Source organism: Anomaloglossus baeobatrachus, chromosome 9 (genome assembly GCF_048569485.1).
Source record: "Anomaloglossus baeobatrachus isolate aAnoBae1 chromosome 9, aAnoBae1.hap1, whole genome shotgun sequence".
Taxonomy (NCBI): Eukaryota; Metazoa; Chordata; class Amphibia; order Anura; family Aromobatidae; genus Anomaloglossus; species Anomaloglossus baeobatrachus.
The window spans coordinates 90197583-90216475 of NC_134361.1; the positions used below are offsets into that span (position 1 = coordinate 90197583).

Here is an 18893-nt window from a genome sequence, read left to right on the forward strand (position 1 = left end):
TAACTACTACAAATAAAAGACTATATAAGTTTGTTATCGCTGTAATCGTCCAGCGCTGGAGAATCGTGCAGACGGGTTATATCTACTGTAGAATGAGCCCAAGCCCACATATAGCTGTATATGACGGGTGTATGAGGAGCCGCGGGGCAGGTACCCATAGTAACCGTCCTAGTGCAGGAGGGCAGCACACTATGGCGCACACTATGGCGCACACTGTCACCGCGGCCAGGCTGTGTGCGTCCTCCAGAGCCGCGCTCAGGTTTCTGCCCCTCCCCGTGTGAGTCACTTCCCCTCCACCCAGGTGAGGCGCTCCGAACTCTCCCGGCTGCAGCAGCTGGCGCAGGTGAGCGCACGTTTATTATACGGGGTATGTGGAGGGACGGTGGCGCCGGGGACCCCGCTGTATGGACGGTAACGGCCCGGTGCCCCATACAGTCCCCCGGAGGCGTGCGGGCAGGCCATGCTGGGACGTGTAGTGCCACAGTCACCTGTTCCTGACATATGGGTTCTCTTTTACAGCGACTTTTTCTTTGAGAGGAGGGGAATTTGCTTCTGAGAAAATGACGCGAATGAATCCCAGTTGTGCGCCTTCTCTCTACAGCCATGGTCCGAGTGTAATGTGTGAGGATGTGCTCATGGCCGACATCTGCCAAAGTTTCTAGATGTTGTCGTGCCTGATTCCCCGGTGTCTGTGGTCCTCATGTCCGGAGCCCCAGTGTCCACACTCCCCTGTTGTCGTGGCTGAGCCCCCCCTTCCCCGGTGTCCACACTCCCCTGTTGTCGTGGCTGAGCCCCCCCCTTCCCCGGTGCCCACACTGCCCTGTTGTCGTGGCTGAGCCCCCCCTTCCCCGGTGCCCACACTGCCCTGTTGTCGTGGCTGAGCCCCCCCTTTCCTGGTGCTCACACTGCCCTGTTGTCGTGGCTGAGCCCCCCCTTCCCCGGTGCCCACTCTCCCCTGTTGTCGTGGCTGAGCTTCCCCGGTGCCCACTCTCCCCTTTTGTCGTGGCTGAGCTTCCCCGGTGCCCACACTCCCCTTTTGTCGTGGCTGAGCTTCCCCGGTGCCCACACTCCCCTTTTGTCGTGGCTGAGCTTCCCCGGTGCCCACACTCCCCTGTTGTCGTGGCTGAGCTTCCCCGGTGCCCACACTCCCCTGTTGTCGTGGCTGAGCTTCCCCGGTGCCCACACTCCCCTGTTGTCGTGGCTGAGCCCCCCCCTTCCCTGGTGCCTACTCTCCCCTGTTGTCGTGTCTGAGCCCCCCCCCTTCCCCGGTGCCCACTCTCCCCTGTTGTCGTGTCTGAGCCCCCCCCTTCCCCGGTGCCCACTCTCCCCTGTTGTCGTGTCTGAGCCTCCCCCTTCCCCGGTGCCCACTCTCCCCTGTTGTCGTGTCTGAGCTTCCCCGGTGCCCACTCTCCCCTGTTGTCGTGTCTGAGCTTCCCCGGTGCCCACACTCCCCTGTTGTCGTGTCTGAGCTTCCCCGGTGCCCACACTCCCCTGTTGTCGTGTCTGAGCTTCCCCGGTGCCCACACTCCCCTGTTGTCGTGTCTGAGCCCCCCCCTTCCCCGGTGCCTACTCTCCCCTGTTGTCGTGGCTGAGCCCCCCCTTCCGTGGTGCCCACACTGCCCTGTTGTCGTGGCTGAGCCCCCCCTTCCGTGGTGCCCACACTGCCCTGTTGTCGTGGCTGAGCCCCCCCTTCCGTGGTGCCCACACTGCCCTGTTGTCGTGGCTGAGCCCCCGGTGCCCACACTTGTGCGTGGCAGCGGTATATAGGAGATGCCAAGCTTTATGGTCGCAATCCTGTATTCTGAGTGCTGACAGGCAGCAATTGTGACTTCACTTTATATAGTTACTCTCTATGGGGCAACAAATTATATTGTTACTAATGGCGAACATTTCATACGTTGCGAAAAATCTCTTCTGACTGCTGGAAATGAGCCATAATGTATATATTTTGGTGTAACGCTGGCCTGACACTCCTGATTGTCACAGGTACCTCCATTTAACCCTATGGACTTTAGCCGTCATCTCTCGGCATTCAGCTCCAAGGGTTTTTCTGACGCTTTTATGATAAGTCACAACATCAGTAGTGTGTTTTTAGGTCATGAATTGTATTTATTTTATATACAAATATAGAATATACCGGCAATAGAGGAAAGATAAAGGCGAGAAAACAAAAGGTATCTGAATGGGATTATCCAGGGGTTGAATGAGTGGTGGTCTATGCTGCTGCACTTACGCAGGACGATCAGTCTCTGTACAGAACTATCTCACACGATCATCGTGAGCGCAGGGAATATGGTGATCGGCAGCACATCTCCCATGTGGTAATGTCCAGTGATGCTGATGGGGTAGGCACAGGATGGGGAACATTGCAGAATTTAACAGAAAAACATTGCGGTACACTAGAGGAACAAAAAAAAAAACACCTTGTTAACCAGTTCATGACCAGGCCATTTAAAATGTAAATAAAACATATGCCGGCCTCAAACGTCATCCTAAAAGAAACGCCAGCGTTTATTTGAAGTGTCTTCTGCCTCCAAAACAATGCAGCTGTGCCATCATCTAAAAGACGTCGTGTACAAACCCTAAGGCTAGTTTCACACTTGCGTTGAACGGTATCAATTGCATTGCGTTGTGTGACGGATGCAACAGATGCGTTGCATATAATGGCACAACGGATGCAAGAGATCGTACAAAACAGAAAGCTTTTTTTTTTTCTTTACAGTTTTACCGGCAGCAGACTATTGTGAACGATCAGCTGATCACCCGGTGGCCGGGGGCCCTCAGCTAAGCGCTCTCACATGCCGGGGGCGCTCAGCTGAGCGCTCTCACATGCCGGGGGCGCTCAGCTGAGCGCACTCACATGCCGGCGGCCGGGGGCCCTCAGCTGAGCGCTCTCACATGCCGGGGGCGCTCAGCTGAGCGCTCTCACATGCCGGCGGCCGGGGACGCTCAGCTGAGCGCTCTCACATGCCGGGAGCGCTCAGCTGAGCGCTCTCACATGCCGGGAGCGCTCAGCTGAGCTCTCTCACATGCCGGGAGCGCTCAGCTGAGCGCTCTCACATGCCGGCGGCCGGGAGCACTCAGCTGAGCGCTCTCACATGCCGGCGGCCCTCAACTGAGCGGTCTCACTTGCCGGCGGCCCTCAGCTGAGCGCTCTCACATGCCGGCGGCCCTCAGCTGAGCGCGCTCACATGCCGGCGGCCCTCAGCTGAGCGCGCTCACATGCCGGCGGCCCTCAGCTGAGCGCGCTCACATGCCGGCGGCCCTCAGCTGAGCGCGCTCACATGCCGGCGGCCCTCAGCTGAGCGCGCTCACATGCCGGCGGCCCTCAGCTGAGCGCGCTCACATGCCGGCGGCCCTCAGCTGAGCGCGCTCACATGCCGGCGGCCCTCAGCTGAGCGCGCTCACATGCCGGCGGCCCTCAGCTGAGCGCGCTCACATGCCGGCGGCCCTCAGCTGAGCGCGCTCACATGCCGGCGGCCCTCAGCTGAGCATGCCGGCTGCCGGGCGCTCAGCTGAGAGCTCTCACATGCCGGCGGGCGGGCGGACGCTCAGCTGAACGTTCGGCCACCGAGAGACAAAATAAAGTTTGTGATTTAAAAAAAAAAAAAAAACAAAACAAAAAAAACATGCGCAGTGAAATCCTATGGATTGCGCTTCTCAAAAAATGTTACATGCTGCGTTCCTTCCGCCCGATGCAGCGTCAAAATAATGACGCTGCGTCGTCCAGCGGATGCAATGCTGACACTTGCGTTACAGTGTGTCGTCCATGCAAGTCTATGGAGAATAGCACAGTGCGTTAACGGACTGCGCTATTCTCCATAGTGACAGACTGCACTGAACACAAGTGTGAAAGTACCCTAACAACTGTAAGAAAACCCACATGGATGTCTCGTGTTAAAAAAAACCAAACCCTTTGAACATACATCAAGCCTGTGCGCACTCTTTGTGATACTGGTGGTCATTTTCGCACTGGTATCTTTACTTGATACTTTCAGCTTTATAGATTGCGTCGCTTCCAAACAAATCCGCCTGAATAATTTACATGTTACTTTTTACTTGTTGCAAGGTCTCTGAAGCGGTTACAAGAAGTCAAATAAGACTTGTGCACAGCAATGTTGTTTAGGCATTGCTGTGCATTGTTCATTTCTTGCATTTTTTTTAGGAGGATTTCGAGTGAAATCTGCTCAAAAATGTCATGTGCACATAGCCAGAGTTTTTGTGCACACTGAATCTTTTTACTGAAGTTTTGGAGTAGAAACTGTAAATTCTTCCTCAAAAAGCCCCAAAATGTTGGAGTTTCCACTCCACAGCTCCTTAAAAAGACTCAGGATGCACATACCTATTGGGTAGGCTATGTGCGTACGTTGCGTACTGCCATGACAAATATTCTGCAGCAATTTGGCAGCACATGTGCGCTTCAAATTGCTGCAGAAACACTGCGTAATCGCAGATGCAGTGTGTCTGCAGAATAGATGCCGATTTCATGCGCTCTGGGTGCTGCCCCCACCATAGACAGAGCAGGAGCTGCATCCAAAGTGCACGAAAGAAGTGACATGTTGCTTTTTTGAGCGCAGCGATTTGGGTCAAAATTTCAGCATGCAAATCGCTGCGCTCTCAAACGCAACGTGCAGATGGATTATGCACAATCTTCATAGATTGTGCTGGGGACGCAGGATGCATGCATTTACGCTGCAGCGTAAACGCATGAAATTACGCAACATGCGCACATAGCCTTAGGCGATGTGTGCACGAGAAACTGACTTTTTCTTAAGGAAAAACTGGACCCACTGAAAGAATCCCGCACCTGCGGTAAAAAAAAACCGCAAGAAATCTGCATACGGTTTTGCTGCAGAAATTGTCTAACATTGCTGCAGTCATAACCCAGCAAATCCTGTATGGGTTTTGAAAAATGCTGTGCGCACACTGCGTTTTTTTTTATACCAGCGGATTTACCCGTGCATTTTCCGCTGCGGAATTAATGAGCATGTCACTTCTTTTCTGCAGGTATTTGTGGTTTTTGACATAGATAATGGTAAAAATCCGCAGGGACCAACTTGCGGAAAATCCGCGGCAAAATCGCATGCGGATTTTGATGCGTTTTTTTTTTTTTTTTACCACGGGTGCGGGATTCTTTAAAAGGTTCCGTTTTTTTTTCTTAAGAAAAAAGCACTTTTTAGTGCGCACATGGCTTTGGGCTTTTTCAGGTGGGTTTCAGGGTGGACCTGTCAGAGAAGACATATAGTACAAGTACTCTTTGGCCTCATTGATGTTTTTTTTTTTTTTTTTTTTTTGTGAAAAACCAGACCAATCTTCATCAGTATTTTGGATCCAAGTGTCATCAGTGTTTGGTCAGTATTTCCGTTTTGACTATTAGGCTATGTTCACACACAGCGTTTTTTACCTGCGTTTTGGGTCCGTTTTTGCTGCAGAAATTTCTTGAGAAATTCTTGTAACCTTTCTGCAGACATTCCCCAGCAAAACCTATGGCAAAAAAAATTAGCTGTGCGCACACTGCGTTTTTTTCTTAAGAAAATTCTTTCAGTAGATTTTCTTAAGAAAAAGAATGAGCATGTCACTTCTTTTCTGCAGCTAACTGCGTTTTTTGCCATAGATAATTGGCACAATAACGCAGGGAGCAACCAGCGGTAAAAACGCACCAAAAACAGACCAAAAACGCACCGAAAACGCACCGAAAACGCAGGTGCGTTTTTTAACACAGGTGCACTCTTAAGAAATTTCTTAAGAAAAATCATTTTTCTAGTGTGAACATAGCCTTAGAGTTTCATCAGTGATTTTCTTATATGCAAAAGGAAAATAAATAAAATGTGTAAAGCTTCACCTTCCCAGCACACGTTTCATAGGGACGCGATCCATGTGCGGTCGGTGATTTTCAGACTCCTGCATTTGTAAGGTGATTTTGATCTGTGAATCTGATCAAAAATGGACGTCTACTTGATTTTTATTTTTGCGGACCTTCGGTAGGAAAAAAACAGACCATAGGGTTAATGTGAAAAATGGATGTCTGAATGAGGCCTTATAGTCAGCCATACCGGACACTGGCACACGTGTCACCTCTCTAGAACTTGGAAAGAAGCCGGAGAAGTTGTTAGTCGACACGTGATCGATAGTATGCAAAAACATTTGAGCAGTAACGTGACGCCCGCACGAACAGACAACACCGGGTATTCCTGACCGTGTACATAAAACAAGTTGGGCAATCGGCAGTAAGTCGGTGCAAACATTGTTTAGCCCAGAAACCCCCGTGTTCATGAGGTTTATGTTTTACAAAATGCATAAAAATCCTTTGCATGACTGGTCTGTGTGAAGGGCGTCACCATGAGCTGCAGATACTTTCTCCGCTTTCCTCTAACAGGATCTGGTTATTTTTGGCACAGTACTCTAGTAAACCTTGATCTTTTATAAGACCAGCTTATTTCACCTGCATACCTGTACAAGAGGCAGCCGTAAATCGGACTCCAAAATACTTCCTTATTACTGCCGTCTAAGAAAGGCCTTGGGCCTACTGCAAATACAAAATCACATATTAGGCCAAGCTCAGACGTCCGTGACTTTACGTCTGTAAAAAACCGCGTGTGTGTCACCAGTGTTTATTACGATGTTTCAACAGTGATTTTCACATATGGATAAATACATTACAAAGCTTCTCCTATACAATATTGTGTGTGATGTTCACAGTCCCATAGACTTGTATGGGTAAGGGCTTGTTCAGATAAACATAAATGTCTGTGTGCTGTCTGTATGCCCAATGGGTAGCATCAGGACAACACATCGCAGGTCACTGTGCAGCTCCTATGAGCGTTCTAAGGCTACTTTCACACTCAGGATGTTTTAAATCCGTCAGGTCTGTTCTTACAACGGATCCGTCGTTTTTTAGCTGTCAACAGATACAACGGATGTGTTATTTCACAGGATTTCGTTCACCGGAATCCTGTGAACAAACTGATCCGTCGCGTCCGTTACATCCGTTGTGCGTCTGTTTTACAACGCATCCGTCGTGATCCATTTGTGTTTGGGACAGCCCAATGGATGTGCCAAACATGCTGGGCATGCTCAGTAGAGCATAACTGAATCCAGCACTGGATTCCGTCATGTGACGGATTACGGCGAAATCCAGCACCATAGACATCCATTATAGCTCTTGACGGAATCCTGCGGAGTACGGTTTTTTTTTTATGCTCCAAAAACTTTACATTGTGCATTCATACCGCCCGACGGTCAGTCATTCTACAACTGATCCGTCGTGCGGCGGATGCAGCACAAGGCCATACGTCGCAATCAGTCATTAATACAAGTCTATGGGGAAAAAATGGAATTACCGCATTTCCTCCAAGGCGACGGATTGTGACTGATGCAAAACAATGGAAGTGTGAAAGCAGCCTTACACACGGACCAATGATTTCCTATAAATAAAAAATTTACATATTCTAGATCAGATTTCCCAATATCAATGGGTGCGTCAAAACACGGGCCACATATGGGTTACCATCCGTATGTCATGCATTTTTTAGTTATCAAGATGAAACAATGCATTGCTTATTAAATAGTACATGTAAAAACTGATGTTGTACAGATGTACAAAACGGACATAACTGTATGGGATATAGGACACACACACACACACACACACACACACACACACACTTGCCATTTTTCTTTCTAGATGTAAAACGAACGATTTTGCATGCACTCTGCCTAATTTTGATCTAAATGGGAAAATCCACCGCATTCTCAGTTGTAATCTTGAATACTTGATTAAAGTTTATTTAATAAAGGTTGCACACAAGTGAAAATTAAAGTTTTTGTTTGGGTGAGTAGAGGCGACAAATAATATAAAAACATTTCGACCCAGCTCAGGTCTCAATCATAAAGTCCTAAAAAAGGTAAAACATAATGGTACAATCAAAGTCCAAATAAACCACTCAGTTACCTAGTGACAATAATATAAAAATGATACAAAACTAGAAAAATTTTATATAGCATCGGTGAACGACAGTATTTACAAATAGAACATATGAGCGAAAATAGTGTATAATATATATACATACACATCCTATGCATACCAAATTACAAGCATTCAGATAGAAGCAGCTGGATAATGAAGTAGGGATTATTCCCACTCCTTATGTATCGTGTTCAGACCAATATCTTAAAAAAAAAATGAATCCGTGACTGTGATCAAAATTAGATAGGTCTTTGATTTTCGTGGATCACTCAGTCCAGAAAATAAACACAAACCTTTGAACGGCCCCCTAGACTGCAATGGGTGCATGTTCTATTGTGAAAACCACGTATAGAACACAGGTGTGAAAAAATGGATGTCTGGATGAGGCCTTAGCCATAGTATAGCAACTACATGGGCAAAAAGGTGCATGTTTGTTTGCCTTTGGCACAGAAATTCACTGCAATATCTCTGCGCTTTGAAGATATTCATTGTGGCCTTCTGTTCATATCTGGCAATGGTATCAAAAGAACAAGGATATTGGATTTCAACATGCGTCATCCTTTGTTCCCACTAAAGATGTGCGGCTGCCTGCTCCCTTCTCCCCATTAAATGCACATGCACACTTGTCTGAAAAAAGGAAGACTAGGTGGCTGGCAGGGTAATTGGGGTGTACAATGCCCCTCACTTTGTATCTGGAGGGGAGGCGTGGGCTGCTGATCCACGTCTTGTGCACCTGTCCTATTAATTAGAATACGATGCCGCACAAAAGCTTTTCCTCTCTCGTGAGACCCATTGATCGTGAGCTGTGAAAAGTGCTGGATAACGCTTTGAAATATGGTTGTGTATTCAGAGACATATAGCACATGTTGTTTTGTGGCTGTATTTTGTTCTAGAAAATGTGGTAGGGATTTTGAAAAGCCTAGAAGAAGAAAAAGAGGGCGAAGTGTAGTAATATGGGACACATGACAGTTTAAATAAAGTAAAAATCAAATGCACAATATAAACAATAAGTTGTTAGTTATTTTTTTTTTTTTTTTTTTAATTATAAAAGAACCCCTTGTAGAATTCAAAGTGAAAACAAACCAAAATATTTTTTTTTATTTTATTTTTTTTTAATAAAATAAGTGGAAATCCACTAAAAGTTTAATTTGGCTACTTTGCACTCCCCTCCCGAGATAATCGTCACCATGCACCAAATCCATTTTAAAGGAGTTTTTAAGTTGACCTGTAAAAATGTAACTCGTCAGTAACATTAAAAAAAAACCAAACAACTTCCAAACACCCTCATTTTCCCAAAAGATTAATAACATTATCTAAAATATAAACAAAATTATAGTGGTTATCAACAGAGCTAAAAAAAAAATTCCTTTAATTAAAGGATAGACACAGACACCCTACCTGGCACCAGCTTGTAAACGTCGAGAAAGCGTCTGCTCTTCCGGTCATGCTCAGTGCACTTCTCTGAAGCTGGGACACGTACACCCAACCTCAGAGACTCAATGTGAGTGACCATAGCTATACGCATGTGTGAGATTTCCATGAGCTGGAGGTGATGCGAGCTTGTGGAAATCATGTTATCACACAGACAGGGGCATAATAGCATGAAAAGAGGACCTACTAGTCAGGGGAAATAATGCCCCTGCAACTAGTCAAGGCCCTGATTAGCATAGGAAATGCGGCGTTTATGTCTCTTTGTTTAACAAATAAATAAATATTCATATAAGTGAATAGTATTATACAGGACTGGTTAGGGAGGGAAGGTAGTCATACAGATATGAATGTTGCTGGGTTGGAGGGCATAGGGGACCTGACATGTTCCCTTTAAGTTAAAACATTGCATACCAAAAAGTCAAAAATGAGATAAAAATGGATGTAAAACAAACCAACCTGCCAGTAACCTAATTTAGGTAATAGGTGCAAAAATAGTGCAAGTATTCTGCAGTATCAAAAACTCACTAAATACTTCTCTTGGGTACGTACCTTAAGGACATGTTCACACATTAAGTGAGGTTTTTATTTTACCTTCCTATTTGTAAGCCAAAACCAGGAGTGGAACAAAGAGGAAAAGTATAATAGAAACACGAGCACCACATCTGCATTATTATTACCCACTCCTGGTTTTGGCTACAAATACGGATATAAAATACTGAGCGTGTGCACGTGGCCTGAGAAGATCCTGTCTGACGTGAACCCTGGAGCGCTGTGTACAGCTGTGCGTTGCACTGTTCCTCTGAATAAACTGCAGCTGCCTGTTACTCCTGGATGATGAAGGCATGTGGGCACCATCTGACACTATCACATTGGTATCGGACTATATATAGACACACCCCTTTACAAGGGAAATGGTAACTCCCAGTTGTCAATTTGTTCATAACTTTACTAGGAGGGATAATGGAGGAATAGCACAACACAGTGTGGCTCCAACACTATTATTTCACTGGGAATTATTTTCCTATGACTGATTCCTTCGTGTTGCTGCCATTGATGTAGTAGTCTTGTATTTTCATCACCATTATGATGAAGCCTTAAGGCCTCTTTTCACGCTGCAACATCGCTAGTGATGTCGAGCGCGATAGCACCCGTCCCCGTCGTTGGTGCGATATGTGGTGATCGCTGCTGTAGCGAACAATATCGTTACTGCAGACGCACATACCTGGTCAGTGACGTCGCTGTGACCGCCGAACAATCCCTCCCTCGAGGGGGAGGTGCGTTCGGCATCATAGCGACGTCACTGCGACGTCACTAAGCGGCCGGCCAATAGGAGCGGAGGAGCGGAGATGACCGGGACGTAACAGCCCGCCCACCTCCTTCCTTCCTCATTGCCGGTGGAGGCAGGTAAGGAGTTGTTTGTCGCTCCTGCGGTGTCACACACAGCGATGTGTGATGCCGCAGGAGCGACGAACAACGTCGTACCTGCAGCAGCAGCGATATTAGGGAAAGGAGCAACGTGTCAATGATTTTGAATGATTTTGCGCTCGTTGATTGTCGCTCCTTGGTGTCACATGCTGCGATGTCGCTACCGGCGCCGGATGTGCGTCACTAACGACATGACCCCGACGATATATCGGTAGCGATGTCGCAGCATGTAAAGCACCTTTTAGAGCCGGCACATGGCTCTTCCTGGATTATGCGCTGCTTACATGTGCGGTGAGTTTCTCGTCATGTGTGTAGATCTCAGAACGGAGTCACATCTGAGAAGCTCTGACTCCCTTTATCCCCTCTATCCTCTACATCTGCTGAGGTGTGCTGCATCGGACAATTTTTAATTAGTCTTCCATCCATCCATGTGTTTTTGGTGTGTCCTCCAAACCTGTCACTTCCAGAGGAACCGCACTGTTCCAACTTGTATCTATTGTGCAGGTATGCCTGGATTTGTATCACACACACCGTAAATCCGTCATCTTATCCTGCTGATTGCCTGGAACAGAATTTTTTTTTTCTTCTGCTTCCAAGAATCACTGCCTTGATAAGATACAGTGCGATATCATAATGTTTCTTAGCATTCTAATTAATTGGCTGTAATTAAACTTGCTACATTTATTGTGAAATCACACTACATCATGTTTAATCTATGGCAACCCCTCGTGTATTTGCATTCAGGTTTGTAGCTGTGGTGCTGCGATGTAGTAATCCTGCTGTTCTGGATCATGTGAAAGAAACAACAAAAAACCCTATTCACTTGAGTATATGAAATGGAAAGTTTACAGACTGTGTTGAGTGAGAGTAGGGTGAATTCACACACGTGTACCCTGTGCGACTGTAGCGGGACTGTGCACTGTGTGCACGTGTGACCGCTGGTGACGTTTTGCGCAGGCACGAGGCTATGGGCGGCGCTGTGAGTGTCAATAGGAAGTGCCGCCCATAACCTCGTGACCGCACTTTCCCCTCTTCCTCCAGCGTTCTGCGCAAGCGCTTGCTGGCCAGATGACACGACGTCACCTCTTTCCCATCTTGCCCTGCTGCAGGGTAAGAAGGGAAGGAGGTGACGTCAGGTCATTCGGCCGGCAAGCGCTTGCGCAGAACGCTGGAGGCAGTGGGGGAAAGCGCGTCCACGAGATTATGGACGGGCACTTGCGATGCAATCACAGCGCCGCCCATAATCTCGTGCTTGTGACACACGTCACCAGCGATCCTGGCGTAGGCGGCACCTCGGGCGCAGTGGGCAGTGTCCTGGTGGATGAAATGGAGCGTGGGGGGACGGCGTCAATGTGCTGGAGGAACAGCAACGGTCAGCAGAGAGCCCGCCCCCATGGACGATTTACAGAATTTACATAGCAAAAGGTACAAGTTTATAAAGTATTTAATTTGGTTTAACACTAGAACTACTGGACTCGTGACACCTATATAGAAATACATGGTGCAAAGTAGTCAAAATGACTACCTCAGTAGTTCTAGTGTTAAAAGGGGCCACAAAAAGTACAGGAACCTTGCTAGAATGCAGCCCAGGAGCTGCAGAGAGGGAAACCTTTAGGTTTGAAGCTAAATTTCTGATGACAGGTTCCCTTTAAGACATGTGAGTTTGGCTTAAGGCTGGATCCAAATGAGACAGAAAGTTTATGTATTATTTGCAATTGTGTATTTTATCTCTACTGGCTAACACGGTACAAAGATATATTTTACCTGTATTATTTGCAGATTTTCCTGCATATTCAGTGCAAATGTACCCTCTTTTTAAATTTAAGTGGTTAATTGTGCAGTAAAAATGTATCCAAGCATGAGCAGACTACGGATGTAAGAATCTGCAGCTGAAGAACAAGTCTGCAACATATGGATGAGATTTGTAAAATTCACATACTAACATGATACTGTACTCTACAGATCTTACCACTGCAGCGGTGAAATACAAAAATGCTGGAATGGCTGTTTAATGACAACCAAAAGAGAACTTCATTATGCCCAAAATAGACACAGAACCCAGAGGAAACGCCTAAACTAACATAGACTCCTGAATAAATAGGGTCCAGATCAACTAAATTAATACAGACCACAGACTTCATCAAACATGCGGTCCTATACTTGACCACAAATAAACATGTAGAATGTACCCCTAATGACAGATCTCCGATCAGACAGATGCTCCCCTCCTGCTGCACTCATCGTCCGTTACCTTTTTGTTGTCTTTCTAGGTTTTCAGATCATGATGTATTTTGATGAAATTTAAGTTAATAGTAAAAACTGGTAATTATTCAGCAATTATTGAATATCTTTTTTATATACATATTCTTCAGCAATTTATAGTCGAGTAAGGGAGAAACACAAAGTAACAAACGTAAAATAAATATTGACTGACGTTTACAAGAAGTTACACAAAAGGAGAGGCCGCCCTTCCCATAGAGAGTATAATCTCCAAATATATTGATTCAGGCAAGCATGCACACAAGGGCCCGATTCATCACAGCTTTCACTCCAGAATTCTGACTTAAAGGGAACCTGTCAGGTCCAATATGCACCTAGAACCACGAGCAGTTCTGGGTGCATATTGCTAATCCCTGCCTAACTGTCCCTATATACACTAGCATAGGTAAAGAGGTCTTTAGAAAAAGTATTTCTAAAGATTTTTTATCGTATGCTAATGAATGAGGGCACTAGCCCCCTGGATGTTAGTTCCTTGGCTAGTTTCCCCCATTAGCATGTTAGTACATCCCTGTTGGCATGCTAATAAATGTGCAGCGTCACAGGATGATCTCACTCGCCTCCCTGCCGCTGTTGTGTCGAACGCTGGGTTTCGGCTCAGTGCGCATGATCACGGAGTTTGGGGTCATGTGCACTACTTCAGTTTGAAGCCAGGATGCGCAGACCCAGCTTCATAGTGCGCATGACCAAAACTCCGGGGCATGCGCACTGAGCCGAAATCCAGCATTCAATGCGATAGCAGCAGGGAGGTGAGTGAGATCATCCTGTGACGTTGCACATTTATTAGCATGCTATCATGCGGCGTTAGTTCCCCTGGCTAGTCAGCTCCATTAGCATGTTAGTATCTCCCTGTGGGCATGCTATCATTCTAATAAATGTGCAGCATCACGGATGATCTCACTCATCTCCCTGCTACCATCGCGTCGAACGCTAGATCTCGGCTCAGTGAGCATGATCCTGGAGTTTGGGTCATGTGTACTATGAAGCTGACTGTACGCATCCTGGCTTCAAACTGAAGTAGTGCACATGACCCAAACTCCGGGGTCATGCGCACTGAGCCGAAATCCAGCGTTCGACTCGATGGCGGTGGAGAGGTGAGTGAGATCATCCTGTGACGCTGCACATTCATTAGGATGATAGAACATAGCACACCCACAGGGGTGTACTAACATGCTAATGGAGCTGGGAACTAACGCCCTTGCGACTTGTCCCTGCGCTCATTAGCATACGGTAAAAGATCTTTAGAAATACTTTTTCTAAAGATCCCTTTATCTATGCTACTAGATACAGGGACAGTTAGGCAGGGATTAGCAATATGTACACAGAACTGCTCGTGGTTCTGGGTGCATATTGGGCCTGACAAGTTCCCTTTAAAGAGGAGCAAACTTTTGCCGTAACTCATAGTTGTGACAACATTTTGGAACTTTTGGCTTTTTAACACATTTTTCCCACCTCATTGAAAGTGGGCGGAGCTGGGACGGGGGAGAGATTCACTGGAGTGAAGGTTCTAGTGTAGTGCAAGGAGGCGCACACCACTCATCAGACTCTCCAAATTCATGAAGATGTACACCTGGAGCATCTGACTCCACCACGCCTTATCAAAACCAGCAAGAAAATCTACTGTCTTGATGAATCCGGGCTATGGTCTTATTCTATTAACTTCCATTTTAAAACCCCTATTCACACATTCTAGTTTCATGTATGTGTATTTTTTCTCTTCTTTTGAACAGGTAGCAAATGTGCAGCCCATTTTACATGTTTTGTTTTTTTTTTTTTTTTTTATGTAGATCATTGGTCTATGAAATACTGGATATGGACATGAGAAAAAAAAAAAAACATCAATACTCCTATATCAAATTAACGCTTCGTCTTTCATTGCTCTTCCTGGCTACAAAACTTTGTGGGAGTGTCTTGTGAGCGTTGCAGCCAGTCAGCGGTTGTTGATTAGCTGCAGCGTTCACAAGTTGTCTGAGCCAGAAAAACAGCTAGCAATAAGCAAGGCAAAGGTAATCCTGCAACCCAAATTATGCAGAGAATGTGGTTAGGCCTGTATAGGTAATATTTAAAATTGTAGTTTATGTGACATAGAAAGTAGAGGCTTACTCAACGCAAAGAGTAATAAAGTAACACAAGAGTAAATGCATATTTACACATTCGTTTTCTAAATCCACAGATCATCTGTGTATGGAGAATTCTCAAATCGCCCCAGCAGATAGATATGATAGTTTTTTTCAGGGCAGTTAAGGCTACTTTCACACATCAGTTTTTTCCATCAGGCACAATCCGGAAAGAAACGGATCCGGCGCCGGATCCCTTTTATCTCCATTGATTTGTATTAGCGCCGGATTGTGCCTGATGGGCTTGTGTTGCATCCGGCTTTTGCCGGATCAGTCGTAATTGGCTAATGCGGCGGCCGGATGGAAGTCTCTTGTAACATTTTTTGTCTGACAAAAAAAAACGCATTGTGCCGGATCCGGCGTGATTTACAATAAAAGCCAATAGACGCTGGATCCGGTGTAATGTGGCAAAAAACGTATGCGGTCACCAGATCCGTTTTTGTAAACTGAGCACGCTCCAATTTATTAAAAAAAAACTGATCCAGCAAAAAAAAAAAAACGGACAAACGGATGCAAAAAACGGATGCGCCTGATCCTTTTTTTTGACGGATCCAGTATACCTGATCCATCAAAAAATAGGATCATGCGCATCTGTTTTTGCATATTCTGTACCGGATCTGTTGCATCAGGCACACGCCGGATTGTGCCTGATGCCAAAAACTGATGTGTGAAAGTAGCCTAAGGCTATGTGCCCACGCTGCGGATTTACCGCGGATTTTGCCGCGGATTTACCGCGGATTTTCCGAAAATCTGCAGCAGCGGCACTTCCAAGCCATTTCAATGGCATTTTGGAAATGCTGTGTCCATGCTGCGGATTTTTCCGCGGCGGATTTGCCGCGGATTTTGATCCGGAAAAATCTGCAGCATGTCAATTATTGTTGCGGATTTTGGTACGGATTTTGGGTATAGAATGGGGAAAAAAAAAAATCCGCATCAAAATCCGCGGCAAATTCGCGGTAAATCCGCGGCAAAAATAAGGTGCGAAAGTCGCGGATTTTCATGCAGAAAAATCCGCAGGTACATTCTACCGTGGACACATAGCCTAAGAGGTCACCAGAGGTTTCTGGTAGCGTTGGTCTACCCAAGGCTCATTGAGAACACAATAACGCTCAGCTGAGTATTTGTGTATGGAGAAACAAGTTGGACGTCTGTTGCAAATGTTGGGCCAGCTTAGGCTACTTTCACACATCAGTTTTTTTCCATCAGGCACAATCCGGGAAAAAACGGGTAAAACGGATCCGGCGCCGGATCCGTTTTTTCCCCATTGATTTGTATTAGTGCCGGATTGTGCCTGATGGCCTTGCGTTGCATCCGGCTTTTGCTGGATCCGTCATAATTGCCTAAAGCGGCGGCCGGAGGGAACGTATCTTGTAACGTTTTTTTGTCCGGCAAAAAAACTGCATCGCGCTGGATCCGACGCGATACGGCGTGTTTTACAATGGAAGCATCTGGACGCCGGATCCGGCGTAATGTGGTAAAAACGGATGCGGCCGCCGGATCTGTTTTTGTAAACGGAGCATGCTCCAATGTATTGAAAAAAAAACGGATCCAGCAAAAAAACGGATGAAAAGGATGCAAAAACGGATGCGCCGGATCCGTTTTTTGACGGATCAGGTATATTGGAACCGTCAAAAAATAAGGATCAGGCACATCAGTTTTTGCATATTCTGCGCCAGATCCGTTGCATCAGGCACACGCCGGATTGTGCCTGATGCCAAAAACTGATGTGTGAAATTAGCCTTAGGCTACTTTCACACATCCGGATTTTTGCTCTGCGGCACAATACGGCGTTCTGCAGAAAAACCGCAACCGGCTTTTGTAACGCCGGTTGCGGTTTTTTTTTGCATAGACTTACATTAGTGCCGTATTGTGCCGCAGGGGCTTGCGTTCGGTCCGGTTTTTGCCGCATGCGGCAGATTTAGCCGATGCCGCGGCCGGATCGAACGTTCCCTGCAACGTTTTTTGCTCCGGCAAAAAACACCGCATCGCGCCGCATCCGGCCGCTGTGGCGCATTTTTCAATGCATACCTATGGAGGCCGGATGCGGCGCGATGCAGAAAAAAACGCATCCGGTCGCCGCATGCGGTTTTTTCCACTGTGCATGCTCAGTAGCATGCCGCAACCGGAAAAAAACGGACGGGCCGCATATAAAAACTTATGCAACGGATGCGGTGTTTTCGCCGCATCCGTTGCATAGTTTTCACAGCCGGATTGAGCCGCAGTGCTCAAACCGGATGTGTGAAAGTAGCTTTACAGGGGTGGTTCCATGAAAAGTACCATTCAAAACGCAAACTTGAACAAGTTGTTCACGACTGTAACATTGATGGTCTATCCTTATGATTGGTAACTAATGTTTGATCGGTGGGGGTGCAACACTCAGCACCCTCACCGGTCAGCTGTCATTGGTGTCTGTGGTGGTCATGAACTGCATAGCACGGCTCTGTCAACTGTTTAGTGGCCATGATCGGGTACTGTACATCTGCACCCCAATCAAATCAATAGGGGGTGATAGTGCTGTGCAACTCCATAAGGGCCGTTTCACACATTTGACTTTTCGCTGGGTTGGCGGATCTGCAGCACTCCAGTACAGTGTGATACAGTGCAATTGCAGCGAGACAAGCTCCGGTCACATGCTGTCATGTGACCGGAGCATGTGACCCGGAAATTGCCGCAATACCATTGTACTGTATACACTGTACTGCAATGCGCCGGATCCGCCAATCCAGCGAAAAGCCAAATGTGTGAAATGGCACTAACTGAGACATGAGGAGTTAGCAGAAACTGACTGCAATGCTCTAGTTTTAAGAAGTGGTTGTTTTGGCCAGGTGAAATGGAATTACATTATATTAGTTTAAAGAGAATCTGTAACCAGGTTGTTGCTGTGTAATCTGAGGGGAGCTGATGGAGAAACAAAGGCCCTCATTCCAGCGATGTGTCACTTGCTGATCTGCTTGCTGTCATTTTCAAACATCGCTGTTTTCTTTGATTTAGACCTACCAGTTCTATGAATGCTGAGCCGTGTATAATCCCGCTCACATCACTGATTGGCAGCATGTTGTGTACACTGTGCATAGTCAGAAAGCTGCTAATTAGTGGTGGAGACAGCAGGAGGACAAAATGGGATGAGGCAACTAGTCCTCTAGTGATAATCTCCTGCTAATAAATCTCTGGAATCAGGGTCTCTACAAATACATAATGCTGCTCTTGGATTAAATAGCAAAACACTGGTGACAGATCCCCCTTTTAACACTTTTTAGAGGCGTTCTTGTGCCACTGCCTTTTTGATATGCTGACTCCATTGAAAAAGGCAGGTTGCATATTAATAGAGAAGGTCCTCAGTTTACATAGTGTGTGACGTACAAAGATATATTTTACTTGTATAGTGTGTGACGTAATCCAGCATCAAACAGTAGTGGCACTTATCAATAAAATACCTTTGAAGAGTTTGTCCCCTTTTATAAAATCCTGGTTCACTAAATACCGGTATATATCACTTTATTCAAGGGAGATGAGCTAAATATTTCCAATAATGGAAGAATAAGGGAATTCAAAACTTAGGAAAACTTGTTAAAATCTGAAGGAAGGTGGTTTAATGAGCAAGAGTTCTCTACTAAACATGAGCTGGAAGGCCATCAGTGTCTACATAATGTACAGGGTCATTATAACTCGGTAATATC

The 18893-nt window shown here is 46.3% G+C and overlaps 1 protein-coding gene across 1 annotated transcript in view; it reads left to right on the forward strand.

Moving 5' to 3' along the window:
- Positions 1-258: 258 nt before the first annotated feature.
- Positions 259-18893, forward strand: part of LOC142251247 (ligand of Numb protein X 2-like) — an 89942-nt gene continuing 71307 nt past the window's right edge. The window contains exon 1 of the mRNA XM_075323873.1: positions 259-343. The gene's annotated coding sequence lies outside the window, so the exon portion shown is untranslated. The remainder of the gene's footprint in view (positions 344-18893) is intronic.